Raw genomic sequence first — 15,650 nt, 5'->3', positions numbered from 1 at the left:
AACACACCTAGTTCGTTATGCATATTTAACGAATCAACACACGAATCAAACCTAATTCGTTATATCATGTGTTCAGTTCGAGTAACGAATAAGCTGATTCGTTATTTCAAATTTCAAACGAATTAGTTTGATTCGTACATTGGGAAGCGTGTAAGGACAGTGTATATAGGACGGCGTGCAACGAACCGTCCTACACTATTCCCTCATCTTCCTTACACCTAAAGATAATCTGTTCAAATTTTTCCTGATTTTTCGACCTTCAAAATTCGGACTTTTGAGTATACCATTGTGTTCGTAAGGTATAGATGATCATTTCTTTATGATTTTCGTCAAAAATAACACAGTTTTAATAGGGTAATTATGTGATTTTGATATCAGGGTTTTTAAGGTTTTTGAAACCTTGTTTACTCGGATTTATACGTTGTTAATATACTTAAATTTGATATCATTTTGATCGGAATAGGGTTCTGACACCCTTGGTGATCTTTAATCACAATTTGATTGATTGATTTCCAGGTGAATAATTACTGGATGTTTAAGCTATGTTCATAAATTAACTTATCTATTGGTTTAGAACCTCATAAACGGTACTAATGGTTTCGCAATGAGTTTCCGAGACTTGTATGGTCATTTGTTCGGCTACTCATCGTTAATTATGAAGTAATTGATTTCCGATTTGCTTCTTTGACCGTCTGTGTTCTTGATAATTTTGACTTTGACCAGGAGAGTCAAAGATTAAGTCTAATTTTGACCATTCGTTAACCTTAGCGAATTGGAACTTCTTCGTGTCCAATTCGTTAAGGATTCACACGATCTAGAACAGCGAATCATTCACTTAACGAATCAGATATGGATTCGTCAATTTGGAACGAACTAGAAGTTAGTTCGTTATTATTAATAGTTAATTCGCTAATTCTTCTTCGTTAAAATATTTACTTGATAGCGAATCAGTCGATTCGTTATACTTCTGTAACGAATCAGACTGTTTTCATAACGAATGACATTTCTAAATTGATTATTTAATTAATGTAATTAGTATTGTAACTTAATAAAATAGTCCAAAGGTCTAAACGCGTCGATGCATCGATTTTACACGACATCTAAAATTAAATACACTGTCTAGTGTTAGATATATATAAGTGCTTAATGTATGTTAAACCTTCACATTACTTATATTCGTATATATTTATTCAGTATAATGTCCGATCAAATGGATCAAGACCCACCCGCTGCTCCCCAAGAACAACAACAACATCAAGAACAAGATGAAGTACAGTTGCTGCCATATGACAAGAAGCAAAACATCTGTGCTTATGTTGATTCAGACGTTGCTGACGAAGCTCTTTTTGGGACTATGTTACCATTTCTACGTCGTTCGGTGATACACTATGCTATAACTGCTCGACCCACTCTGTACCTGAGCATTATTAGGCAGTTCTGGAATACTGCTGAGTTTGTTGACACCGAGAATCATATTCGAGCCACAATCAATCAAACTCCCATAACAGTGGATGTTGAAGTAATCAGACGTGTGCTTCGGTTTGGGGACAGTGATGATAACCCCAGGTGTGTTTGATAAGGAGTTAATCAAGGGTTTGTTCAGACGTGTACGTTATGGTGGAGATGTTGAGGATTCTATGTTTAACAAGAATGGTCTATGCCCACCCTACAAGTATCTTTTACACGTATCGATTCATTGTTTGGGTGGCCGTCGAGGTGGATTTGATGAATGTCGAATTAGTCTACAATCGGCGTTTGTGGCCCTTGTTCTCAATAAACCATTCAACTTCTCAGAAATGGTCTTCTATCATTTCAAGGAGCAAGTTCAACAAACGGTTCAAAAGAAGAGATTTCTCATGTATCCAAGATTTCTCCAACTGATTATTCAAGACTTGATTCCCAACTTGGTAATTGATCGGGCTTTAGTGGATGATGTTCTCGCCTTAGAACACATGAAGGCCAAAACTGTACGTAGAATGAAGATCTATCATAAGGAGAGGCCACAAGACAAACGTATGATTGGTCATATTATTAACCCGGATTATGAATGTCCTCCTGAGGATGGCTGGATCCATGATGACTCGGATTTCGAGCGTGAGGAAGGAGAAGGTGGGAACGATGGAGATGATGATGGTGATGATGGTGAAGATGGTGGTGATGGTGATGCAGCTCTTCGAGAACAACAAGCTGCAGTCGAAGCCGCGTTAGCTGCCACAATTGCAGCTCAACGAGAACGGAAACGAAAGGGTAAAGCACCAGCATCTGAAAGTCCAGCAAAGAGACGAGTATCAGCTGGAGCTAGTGTAATTATTGGTGTTCCACCGCCTCGTACAACCATGTCTCAACGCCCGGAAGTGCCGCTTACTACTAGCACTCCGGCCTTTACCTTGACAACGACGATGGTCCCTCATGACAGGCTTGGTATGATTCCACAAATGGCTTTAGCTGAAATACCAATGCCTTCTGATACACCTTCTACTGTTCCTCCAACACCGTCCATGAGGCCCCCTCCACCTAGTGATGTCTCTTTTATGAGAATTACAAGGCCTCAGGGACCAATCTAGCCAGTTCATCCATCTCTATATAACATGTCACCACACCGTCAGACAGACATGCTTTTGAACCTACTTCACTTATATGAAAATCAAATGTCTGCTGACCGGCTCAATCAAGAACGCCTAATGGAGAATCAAAGAAGGCTGATGAGTTATGTTTCATTCGGTCAAAAAGAGACTAAAGAGCTTTGTGCAATTGTTGAGTCTCAGGGGGTGAAGCTCAAAGAACAAGAGGATCTCATCTTATAATTAACTTGCAAAGATGATGCTTTAAAGAAGCTCAAGAATGATGATGAAGATCCTGATGAATCTGGTGCAGGAGGTAAGCCTAAACAAACGCACGGCTCATCTTCAGGTGAAGGTACTAGTGGTGGTGACGACTCGAATAAAAAAATTATTGTTTATAAAGACTATACAGCTGCCAAACCTATCGAGATGATAGAAACTGATACAGTCATATTTGTTGATGGATCGGGGGTGGTAAAGAGTGTGGTGAACAAGAATGAGATTGAGGTTGGACAGTTTGTTGAACGAGCCTTAACACGAGAGCAGATTACATTATTGCTTGGTCTGAATGACGAACAGTTGACCGTGTTAGAGGAAGAGCCTGATGATGAGGTATTAAACGATGAAGAGATCTTAAATGATCCAACTGTTGAGATGAACATGGCTTATATTTATGAAGAAGAGGAAGTTGAGGTTGAAGACGTCACTGCTGAGGAGTATCCTGACTTGTTTCAACACACAAATCTTGATCAAGGTGCTCCTGTATTTAATGATTAGATGTTTAAAGCAGCTGAAGACGATTTGGAAAAGACGTCCAAGGGTAAGAAGGTGGTTGACACGAGATTCAACTCAATCGAGAATCCAACCGATGCTGATATTGAAAAGTAGTTTAGCTACAAGAAGGTGAGTAAGATTATAAAGGCTTATAGATATGTAGATCAACAACAGAAGGATGAAGATGCTGCTCGTGCAAAGTCCAATCAAATGACTTCATTCAAGACTGTATCCAAAGTTCAATGTGACATTGTTTCTTGGCTTTTCGATTCTGAATTAAAAGTTTGTATTGTTAAGTGGGAAAAAGGTGTCCAGTACTATGAAAAAATGACGGACGTTTTTCTTTACCAAGATGGGATGTGAGGACGTCAGCTTGTCATCCTTTCATTAATCGTGGGCGAAATCGGCATGCAGATTGGTTTCATCAACATCTGTTGTTCGAAGTTAATCATGGTTTCAAGTTTTTCAAGCCCCAGGTCCCTACACGTAAACGTATTGATGAAATTGATCCAAGGATGGGCTGGAGGAAGCTTGTACTTAAGGTAAAGTCACCAAAAACCATGAAGCATGTGCCAATAAAGACGCTGAATCAACACATGGCCAACTCTTTCAACCGTTGGTATTATGATTACCGAACCAACGAGGCCGTCATTGTCTTGGGAAAAGGTCTGAAGACTGAGCTGATTAAGATTCTGATTGAACGCAATGAAGACCGATAATGACGTGTTGTACAAGAACAAGATTCTGATTGAACGCAATGAAAACTATGATCTGGCTATGCAATTCCAACGCGTTGTGCGTGTATGTTATGAGAACGTGATTCATAGCTGCAGAGACTGGCAGTCCAAGCATTTCAAGTGAATATCAAAGACAAAGAGCTCAAGAAGAGGTGGTGTCTGTTAATACACGGTTTTGCGTCTCGAGTCTTTGTATTTAACGTTTATGTAATTGTCGTTTATTTATGTAATAAATTATTAAGACTTTAAGTTAGTTTGTTAATGTAATGTCTAGTTCGCTAAGGATGTTTAGCGAACTAAGATCTAAGTTATTATCCCTCCTGATTCATTAAGGATGTTTAACGAATCCGGGGGATATTCGTTAAAGATATTTCTATTTAATGTATGTAACGAAGTGGACTCTAGTTCGTTAGGGGATGTTAACGAACTAGGTCCATCTTCTATTTATATGTGAACACTGTTCACAATTAAGTTAAGTTTTGAGAATTATATTATCGAACCTCTGTCCAGATCTACTCTCAAGCTTCGTTAACATATTCAATCTTAATATTATACATACACATATATACAACTAATACTAATACTAATATATAACATATAATCAATAGCATCATGAACTAGATCCGCATAATCGGTTAAGTAATCTTAGATCCGAGATTGATTTAGGCGTTCACAATTTTTATTAAAAAAACAAATTTTTATAGATTTTACATTATTTGTCATACAATATGACTTGTGCACGACTATGAGAATGTAAATCAAAGAGAGTAATAACAAATAACAAAATGAATGCTTACCTGGATCTTGTATTACTAAGTTTTCTTCACTTGTACCACCATATACTTGCCAAATAAGCCAAAAGTCGCATCAACACCAAGAAGTTGATTCATTTAGCACCTTCTTTTGGAACTTTCATCCCAAATGCATGCTTTACTTTTTCAACTCTGTGCACATGATCAACAAAACCATGTCAAACTTAATCAGATTCATGAACAACCCTAATTAAATTATAAGCCCTATTCAGTTTATAAACCCTAACATATTGAACAACAAAATCAGATTCATGAATGGTTAACCCTAGTTGATGAAAAACATATTGAACAACAAAAATATAAACCATAATAGAGTAAATTAAGGATGGCAGCGATTATAACGCATAATTATAAGCCCTAAGCAGACAAGTTTTCCCCCAAATTAAACGTAGACCCTAATTAGATGACGAACATACCTCGACATATCGATTCAACATAAACAGATTCGAATATAGCAGAGGAGAAGGGGATATAGGTTTATCATGGATCAACGTATAACATACCTTGAAGATCGATTTGCTATTTTCGTTTTGAGATTAGGGTTTTCTTGCTGCTCACCAGTGGAATTTGAAATTTGAATATGCTGAAGAAAAGAAAGAAAGAGAAGATCCTAGATAAACCAAAGAATTGAGACTTCCAGAGGAAGCTTTAATTTGACAACATACGTGGATAACTTGTATGAGGAACACGATAGCAAATTGAATGTGGTTGTGCCATAATAGCAAATTAAATCTGATGCTGACAAGTGGCAAAACCTATCTTGTTTTTATTACATAGTAAGATTTATATAACCTGTTTATACATATTAATCATGCTTAACTTCTACTCATTTTAGTTTGTATATCATACTTATGAAGTTCCATGGTTATGGGTTTGAAGAGACTAGCCTCGGTTTAACCGTAAATAGCTCTAAACCGTAAACCTAACGTTGTTTACTAGTTTTGTTAAATAATTATTTAAACATGCTTATTGTTGGATTTAAGTTTCTAAAATCATTTTTATAAGTTCTTTGGTTATGGGTTTGTAGAATCTTACCTCGGTCTTAACCCGAAACAAGATCCGAACCGAAAACCGAACTTTCGTTTAAAGACTTTATTGTTAACCTTTTGGTTGTAAAACTTAAGTATCATCATTTATGAATTATTATACTAAGTTCCTTGATATTTGGACATGTGGAAACCATCCATGAATTTATTGTGAGATGGAAACCGAACCAAACCGAATTAACCAATTTTTACTCGCTTAAGACACACAAGTGTGTTTTTAGCTATCAAGACTTGTATATTTCTTTAAAAATAGTTTATAAACATTTTATTAAAGTACTTGGAATGTTGAATCCAACTTGATCTCATAACAATGTTGGACCGACAAAACCGAACACTTGCTTAACGTACGTTGTTAGTTCTAAAACAATAGAACTACATACTTGGTTAAGTCTTATTAGAATTTATTGAGTTATCTCATAACATTTATTATTTTGGAAAGATGACTTTGGGTTTGACCAATTATCAAGACCCAAACCAACAACCCGAACACTCGTTAAAACCTGTTTTAGTATCTATATTATAAAGGGATTTGCATTCTTGCATTTTTACCCACCTTATTACTTAACATAGGTTGAGTAAATATTAAGGTTAGATACTTTAACCTGATTTCGAGCAAACTTACATATTTTAAATAACCATTATTATAATTTCTTAAATGGTTACATTTTAAACCTTAAACTTTGATTGTTTGCATTTCTTATTATTTACTTTAAGTTTTCATAAAACAACCTTTCAAATTCAAGGCTTTCTTTTCATTTAGGCTTTGCTCGTTAAACTCCGTCGTCCCAATTACTCGTCTTTTACCGATCAAGTTTTATACTTGAATGTGAGTACTTTCATACCTCGTTTTTCCTCTTTCGTTTTGGGGGTGATATTACATACTTATTCATAACTAAATGATTTATACTTGAGTATTAAACCACAAACTTTATTGTATACTTTACTTAAATAAATGCTCGATTTGGTGTTCTATGCTTACATGCTTATATGTTAATGTGTTTACCGCTTTTGGAGGGTTGATTCATAAATCCTAAGCTATTTGGTATTCTCTTATAGCAAGGTGTCGGTAATGTATTCTTATTAACGATTTCATACAAAATCCTAGACTATCTGGTATTCTCATATAGCAAGGTGTTGCTAATGTATTCTTATTAGCGACTTCATTTATCCTAATTGTTGCTATTATTTATCGTTTTGTATACAAGTTGTGGCATTTCTTATTATATACATATTTGTTCAAAACTATAAATTGCTCACCAACCATTGTGTTGATAAACTTTATTTTATGCAATGTTACAGGTTTGACTTTTGGTTGACTCGAGATCTTGGAGAAACTTAATCAAGACCGTTAGGATATTAGTAAAATGAACAATATATTTATTTGCTATATTTTGTTATGATTATCTATGAATATTGTTATGTGACTTTTTGATGTTATGAATTTAAATGAGTTGATTAAATATTGACACTTTAAATAGTGTCTTGTGTTTTTGAGCAATCCGTTGCACCGCGGCGCGTTCCGCCGCCTTTGGTTGGGGTGTGACAATTAATAACATCACTAACTACATATATATTTCAAAAATTACATTAGAAATATGTTGGTCATTTTAAAAAAAAAGTGGAATTCTTTTAATATATTGAACTAACAGAAAGTTAATATAGAAAACTATGTAACATTAAACTTACCAACAGTGGTGTATGTTTCAGTAACCTTATTAATAAGTGCATCAATGTCATGAAACTTGAATCCGTGTAAATCACCACCAAAATCCTCACACAATGTAACAGTTGACTTCAGAATGAGATTGACTTTTTTTTCATTATCCACGTACTTGTATTTACTATTGTAGTCACCATAAGAAAATCATTCTTTATAATGTCACACATATCTTCATATGTGTAACTCTCAAATCTGTATATAAATTTTTTTAATATGCTCCTATGAACCATGTTTCACTAAAAATTAAAAAGAATTAAAAATTCAACATGTTAAAAAAATATAAATAACAATGTCCATGAAACTAATATATATAGAAACACATAACATATCATACCTCTTGCTCAATTAATATCATGTCTTTTGGGATGATCTGCTTAGATTTATCCTAAACTTGATTATCCCATAACCCGATTACACAAAGTTGGATGATAGAGCCATCCTTTGAGTCCTAAGAACTTGGAAGTTGATTGACAATGCTAAATTTGTTGTCACCAACCGATATGTATATGAAATATTCAACTTATTTTAATACATTACAATTAAAAGTCGCATAATCAAGAACATATAATATGCTAACTTGTTTGCTAATGTTTAGAAAATGTTGATTACTCTAAGTTAGTAGAGTAACAGAATTAGTAGAGTAAAAGAAGATGTTGTGATGCTATATATAATACTTGAAAATATTAGATAAGGTACACGTTCAAAATATGGACACGAATCTCGTTTTATTAGTGAATTTCTAGAAAACTATTATAATATTTAATAATTTAGTTTAATATATCTCTATCTTTATAATTATTTAAACAACTAAGAACATGTGATTGTTGCTTTCGCAATGATAAAAGAATTCGAATTTATAGGTAAGTAAGCATGGTAAATGATTTGACCAGTTTAACCAAAAAACGTGATTGTAGCTTTCCCATATTAAACCATTGATTTCTCCCTTAAAAAAATACTTAGCTCAAAATAACCTACTGATTGATAAGAAAACTTAAAATTTTGAAAATTTTATTGATTTAAATTTAGGGAGATTGATATATTTATTGATTTATATTTAGGAAAGATTGAAAAAAAAAATTAAAGTTGTCATAATCAATCACATAAGTATAATCTATTTTTTGAGATAAGAAAAGTATAATGGTACCCGCGACCATTATGATGAACCTAAAATAATAAAAATAATGTTGTTAGAAACCAAAAAAAAAACAAAAAAAGAGTTTTAAGATGAAAAAAGCGCCATTGAATCGACTCGGCACTCACTAATTTTAAGAAAAATCTAGCAAAAAAAACTTGCCAGAATATTGTTAAATGATATACTTCGCTTAAATTAAAAAAAATGCAACTCATTCAAAGTTGTAAAATAATAAAACACCCTTGAATCCACTTCAAGGAAAATCTTGAAAAAAAAAACATAATTGTTAAACGAAAAAGTGCTCTACAATTAAAAACTTGTCACATCCAAAACTAAAATTGTCAAAAATGCACTTGAACCCACTCTTATATTCTATAATGATTTATAATAATTACAAGATTTTGAAATATAGATGTTTCACGTAAAATCAAATGTACTTGTTTTATGACGTAAAATGTTACTTATTTTGGTTATCACCATGTGTTGCCCAAGAAATAATAAATATACTGAAATTGACGAGTTAAAAGAGGGTTATTTACTTGTGCCTGTGTTGCAGGTGTTCCATCTTCATATTCCACATCACTATCATTAAGCATTTTCGGCATACCAATTGCTCCACCAGGAAAGTAATGATTGTAATGTGGTTAATCTCTTATATAATTAAATATGAAAGATTATTAAAAAGCACTGCAAAATTTTATTTTGTTATTTTTTATTTTGTAGAAAAAAAGGGCCCAAAGAAATTACCGAAACACCAACATAAGGGTAATTATAGCTAGTAAGAAGCGCAATACATATTTTTGACCCTTATGACGAGCCAAAAAGAATAAAAATAATGTTGTTAGGAAAAAAAAAGAGTTGTAAGATAACAAAAGCGCCCTTGAATCCACTCGACACTCGCATATTTTAATACAAATCTATCAAAAAAAACATGTCAGGATATTGTTAAACAATAAAATGCCCCTAAATTAAAAAATTGTCTCATTTAAATTTGTAAAATGACAAAACACCCTTGAATGCACTGTTATATTTCAAGGAAAATCTGGTAAAAAAATTGCCAGCAAATTGTCAACGAAAAGGTGTTCTTCAATTAAACACTTGTCATATTCAAAGTCAAAATTGACAAAAACACCATTTGGCATATCTACTTTTAAGGATAATCTACCATAAGTATATAATAGGAGAAATAAAAAACATTGTGATAACAAAAAATATCTAAATTTGACTTTTGGTGAAGAAGAACCAATATACAAATATATCTAGTATTTATAACGAAAGGACTGAATTAGGACATTGGGACAAAATCATAAAACCTAATACATAAAAAAACTCACCTAGGATTAAAACTAAGCAAACAAGCCTCCAAAAACCTGCAAATAAAATCGATACTTCAATTTTCTGTAATTAAAACGAAGAACTGATTAGACATTTACGCACTTAAATTGGATTGGAACAAAAACATAAACTAACATATCAAATTGGGGAAACAAATATGAAACCTAATACATATAAAAATTCACATAGGGTTAAAATTAAAAAAAATACGCCTCCATAAAATTGTAGATCTGTTTAATACTTCCAATTTCTACAAACAAAACGAAGAACTAATTAGACATTACGCCATTGCTTTAGCGCATGAAAGAAGAAATCACAAAAAAATGATGTACCGTCTTTAGATGAATCCAAGTAGTATGAATCTAATGTTAGATGAACATGGAGGATGATGATGTGGGTCGACTGCGATAGATGCAGTGGCAGGTTGCCGAAGTTCTTTGCTTCTGGCGTGTAAACATTCATAGAGTACCCTAGGGCCACCATTCAGTTGAAAGAAAAAAACGGGTTAGAGAAAACATATAGATCAGAAACAAAATTTTGGGCCGGGTAATAACCCAAATGGGATCCGGAAAAGAAAAATATTTTTGAAATAGGCTGAAAAAGGGTGAGGATGGTTAAGAGAGTGACAATTAGCAAAACGAGTATTCTTTTATTAGAGTAGACATATATTAATATGTGTATTTTATATCAATCAAATCTCATACACACATGGGAGGAAATGGGTTGCCGATATGAAACATGTGTACCCATTCCCATGAATCATTATCCCTATCTAAACAGTCCATTTTAATTTCCCTTCTTGAAAAACATGTGATAGGAAGACCTTCGAGAAGCTTAAAAAATGACCATGACCAATGAACTTTACTTGGCATTAATAACAACAATTAACAAATTACAATTCCGACTTTTGCGCACAATCAAGGTATTGTAAGGAAAAAAATTTCAAATTTTCCCCCAACCCCACTACTTTTGGGGTTAACAATGTCCTTAAGGCTTACAATTTAGAATTTAAAAGAACATTAACGAGGATGGGGTTAAAATTTACTGCTTATTAATTTTAAAATCGGGCTTAATGTGATGGTCCTATCAATTTATACAATTATACAATTATGCTTTTAACAATTAAACTAGTACAACAGAGAGAATTATGAAACATAATCACCTGATTAGATAGTAGGTAACTCGTGTGCACTCATGCTTGCTTTAGACAAACATGTCTCCTCAACTCACGCAACAGTATCTGTAAACTCTCAAAAATGTAGAAGCACGCTTCTCACGCCTATTAGAACATCTCATTAAAATCGTTTGCGAAACTGTAAATTTTAATTACCAAGCCGAGTTAAATAAATTTCATAATTAAATTTGTTAAACGAGTAAAAATGTTAGAAGACCTAACTCACTTTCGTAGGAATCACGATTGCATTTAGAATATGGAATAAGCCCTTTAGACCCCTCGGTAGCCCGGGTGGATGAGTGAGGTCTCGTGAGGGTTTATAGGAAACTACCCCCACAATGTTTTAATTACAACAACATATACACGTACATGGATTAAGCGTAGCAAATTCATAACAACTCGGGGTTTTTTTTCCAGTTAATATTCTTTTATTAAATACCCGACCCGTTTCGATGTTCGGGTTATTTTTATCGTGTTTATCGAGAAGATTAACTATTATTATATAATTATTTATTTAATTATACATTATATACTTATAACTTTCATAAGTTGGAAAGAATCACCCTAAACTAAACTATTAACCTGTATTGTATCCACTCTCAAACTTTAGGGTGTAACTTGAAAGTTTTTGTTATAACCCATTTACATAATCTGGATAACCCATACCCAATCCCCAAATCCAACCCTAATCGAACCCGTTTTCATTATAGGAAGTCTTGGACTTCAATTTTCGTAGATTTTATGGAACCTGAATCAATGGACGTATTGTACATTCTAAAATCGGCCAAATCAATGTTAATATTATGTTAATTGAATCAAAACAGATCCGTTTTCTTATTTCACTCTGCCGACACAAATCTGGTCTTGTAATGCAAGCAAACATCAATATAAATTCAATTAAACTTGCAGCCTCAATCCTCTAACCTTTACGTCAAAACCCCCTTAATTAATTACGTTATCATAACCTGTAAGTGTTTGTTCGTGATCTTTTTTGGCCGACGGCTTCCGTTCGTCACTCTCATTCAATTTGGAACTGTTAAGGTAATTAAGTTACACCACTGTGTTCATCGTCCACCATATTACGATAACCACATGAATTATTAATCGTTTACAAACGGGATTCGATGGTATTATTCTAGGGTTCATATGGGTGCATCTGTTAAAGACGTTGGGCTGGACCCTTCCAGAACCGTCTTTTTTTGGTTCTTGTTATTTTTAATTCATTTAAACTTTATTAAATATAGTTAATTCTTTAGATTTATGTTATAAATATTATATAATATATAAATAAATCAGTATTTTACAAAAAAACGACATATTAACTAATTGTTTTTCTAAACCTTGATTAAAACTATATATATATGTGTGTGTGTATGTGTGTGTGTGTGTAAATATAAAAAGTAATTAATAATTAATAAAAGTTTTATAATAATTATTTAAAAAGGGTATGTCTGTTTAAAATATTTAATTTAAGGTATATATTATTATTTTCATAATTATTTTGCTAAGTATTTTATAAATCAATGGCATTTTTATAAATATTTAAATCTATTGTTACCACTTTAATAGTATAAGTACAAACATTTTATAAACAATTATATTTTATACAATATTAATATATAAGTAGTCTTTATTAATCATAAACTTTATATAAAATATGTTATACTCTCAATATCCGTTCATATCTTGTTTCTCTCTTAGTCCATTTGTTAATTTATAGTATTTTCCGTTATTACACTTGTTAGGATTTGACTTTGCTACATCTCAAGTGCGACGCATATTCTCTTACCAATCTTAACGTATTTATTCACTTGCTTAATGCTAAGGTGAGTATCTCACTCCCCTTCTTTTACTTATTTTTAACCGTTTTAGGGACATATGCGTTTGTAGATATTTTACTATTATTTAATCCTCAAACTTGCAACTGTTATTCTCGTGTGTTAACAGTTTATACCTAACGTGTTATGCACTTATATGCTTTACTTGACTACATGCCGGAGAGCTCCAACATATTCTCAGTCTAGTATAATTATACGTCCTTCGTGTTAGTCATCGTTCAGTTCATCTGACATCGTGCTTACTGACATCATTATTTACTTGCTCATTGGCTAAATTGCTTATCTCATTTGACATTGCCTTTTATATTATTATTATTATTATTATTATTATTATTATTATTATTATTATTATTATTATTATTATTATTATTATTATGAAAATCTGGTGATTTACTCACTCAACCTTGTGTTGACAAATCTATTTTATTTTTAACGCATATGCATGTTGTTGTGTGATGTGATTCTCAAGCTTGTTTTGAAGAGAACTTAGGGTTGCATGTTAGAGAAGAAGATACAAGAATTAGAATATTGAGTTTTGTTATATTTGATTTAATTTTAATTTATGTACTTTGGTTACTTTGATGTATATGAATATTTAATTAAACTTAATAGATATTGTCACATTTATTATTGCATGATAGTACCGTGAGAGCTGTGAACAATCAGCTCTAGCCCCCACATTTCCGTCGTAGGTTGGGGTGTGACAGATTGGTATAAGAACCGAAGGTTTAAGATAGGTCGTTAGTGGTGCCATAGTAACATGTAACATCCCGAAATTTCAAAGTGATATTAATTATATTACTTACTAATAGAGGGAAAGTTTACTCGGGTTGTCAGGAAATAAATAATAGAGTAGGAGTTGGTATGAGTCGGGCTAGTGTTGGATTAATGGAGATGGGTTAAATGAGAATGGGCCTTAGGTCCATGGGATTTCAGGGATATAAATATCCCCTAAACCCAAAAATATCTTCATTTCCTTACTTTCTACACACACACTCCAAAAACACACACACCATCTACACCGCCGCCAGGCCGAGGAGAGGAACGGGCAGATCCGAGAGAGAGAGAGAGAGAGAGAGAGAGAGAGAGCGATTAGTGTGTTAACAAGTTAAACGAGATCCAAACAAGCTCAAAAAGGTATGATTCTTGATCTTTGAAGTTTAAAGATCCAAGCTTTTAGTGTATAAGCGACCGAAAATGGTCGGGAAGCGTAGTGGGTGATATTGAACCATAGCAAGGGTGTTAAAATCGCTCAAAATGCTGGACAGAAACCGAACAGCGGCTGATCTGGACAACTTCGCCTGCAACTGGGCAACTTCGCCTTCAAAGCGATGAACTTCGCCTGCAAGCTAAGTTCGCCTGATGAACTTCGCCTGCAAGCTAAGTTCGCCTGATGGCAACTTCGCTGTAAAGTTATGTTCGCCTAACTGGTAACTTCGCCTGAGGCCAAGTTCGCCTGATAACAACTTCGCCTGAAGCCAAGTTCGCCTGATGGCAACTTCGCTGTAAAGCTAAGTTCGCCTAGCTGGTAACTTCGCCTAAAGCTAAGTTCGCCTAAGGTTAACTTCGCCTAAAGCTAAGTTCGCCCGAGGGTTAACTTCGCCTAAAGTCAAGTTCGATTAGAAAATAAATTAAAAATCTAATGAAAAATGTGTTAAGACAGCTCGACCCCAGCCAGGGGCTCTGCCCCTTGGACCCTGCTAGGGGCTGCCGCCCCTAGACCCCGCTGCCAGGGGCGCTACCCCCGGACCCCCGTTCGTTGTGGGTAGTAGTTAAGACTGGAAAGATGATATGAGTAGTGATAGTTGTTTGATACGTGTACTTGTTATACAGTCAGCCGTGCACAGCTGAAGAAAGGGATTACGATTAACGGTGAACGTAACCGTGTTCAGGTAGTTTCTAGCCCCATTCCTTGTTATGTTTTCGGGGCTGTATGCATACTCGATGTGTTGTTAATACATTTATCCTAAGTGATAAGTGTATGTCATATGTGATATGTGTGATAGATATGAATGATTGTTTGTCGATACGCGAACGATCTTCGGATATTGCGCGTACTGTCAGGTTAAAAATAAAGGTACGAATATTATATATCAAAGATGTATGAATATTTCAAATGAATACTTGTCGGGGCGTGAACGATCTTCGGATATTGCACGTAACGACAAGGGGTATGGTTGTTAAATGAATGAGGTAAAGAATGCCTAGAGTGTTCTTATGTTATAATGTAAGTATGTGTATATAGGTACACGAATGGCATGTGAGTTCTACGTTCGACATAGTAAGTTAGGATGGCAAATCCCTCTAGCTTCTGTCGGACATAGACTCGGCTGGTAATGGCGTAGTTAAGGACTGCGAGCCTTATACGTGAAGTAGATGATATATGTAAACGTAGATAAGGACTGCGAACCTTATACGTAATGTAGATAGGCGTCAGCATAGGAAAGGACTGTGAACCTTTACGTGCTGTATTTGTAGCATAGGGGAGGACTGCGAACCTCGTACGTGCTATGAATTAGGT

General features: G+C 34.1%; 1 long non-coding RNA gene across 1 annotated transcript in view; it reads right to left on the bottom strand.

Annotated features, from left to right (window-relative positions):
* The window catches only part of LOC143574588 (uncharacterized), a 28,634-nt gene extending 23,314 nt beyond the window's left edge, over nt 1–5,320 (bottom strand). Inside the window, exons 1-2 of the long non-coding RNA XR_013142624.1 lie at nt 5,301–5,320; nt 4,870–5,016 (exon numbers count right to left, since the gene is read on the bottom strand). This is a non-coding gene — a long non-coding RNA (uncharacterized LOC143574588). The remainder of the gene's footprint in view (nt 1–4,869; nt 5,017–5,300) is intronic.
* Between the last annotated feature and the right edge of the window lie 10,330 nt (nt 5,321–15,650).

This window comes from Bidens hawaiensis, unplaced genomic scaffold, assembly GCF_021521415.1.
Source record: "Bidens hawaiensis isolate Kalapana, Puna unplaced genomic scaffold, B.hawaiensis_p1.1 tig00027060_1, whole genome shotgun sequence".
Lineage (NCBI taxonomy): Eukaryota > Viridiplantae > Streptophyta > Magnoliopsida > Asterales > Asteraceae > Bidens > Bidens hawaiensis.
This window is presented reverse-complemented; position numbering and strand designations above follow the sequence as displayed.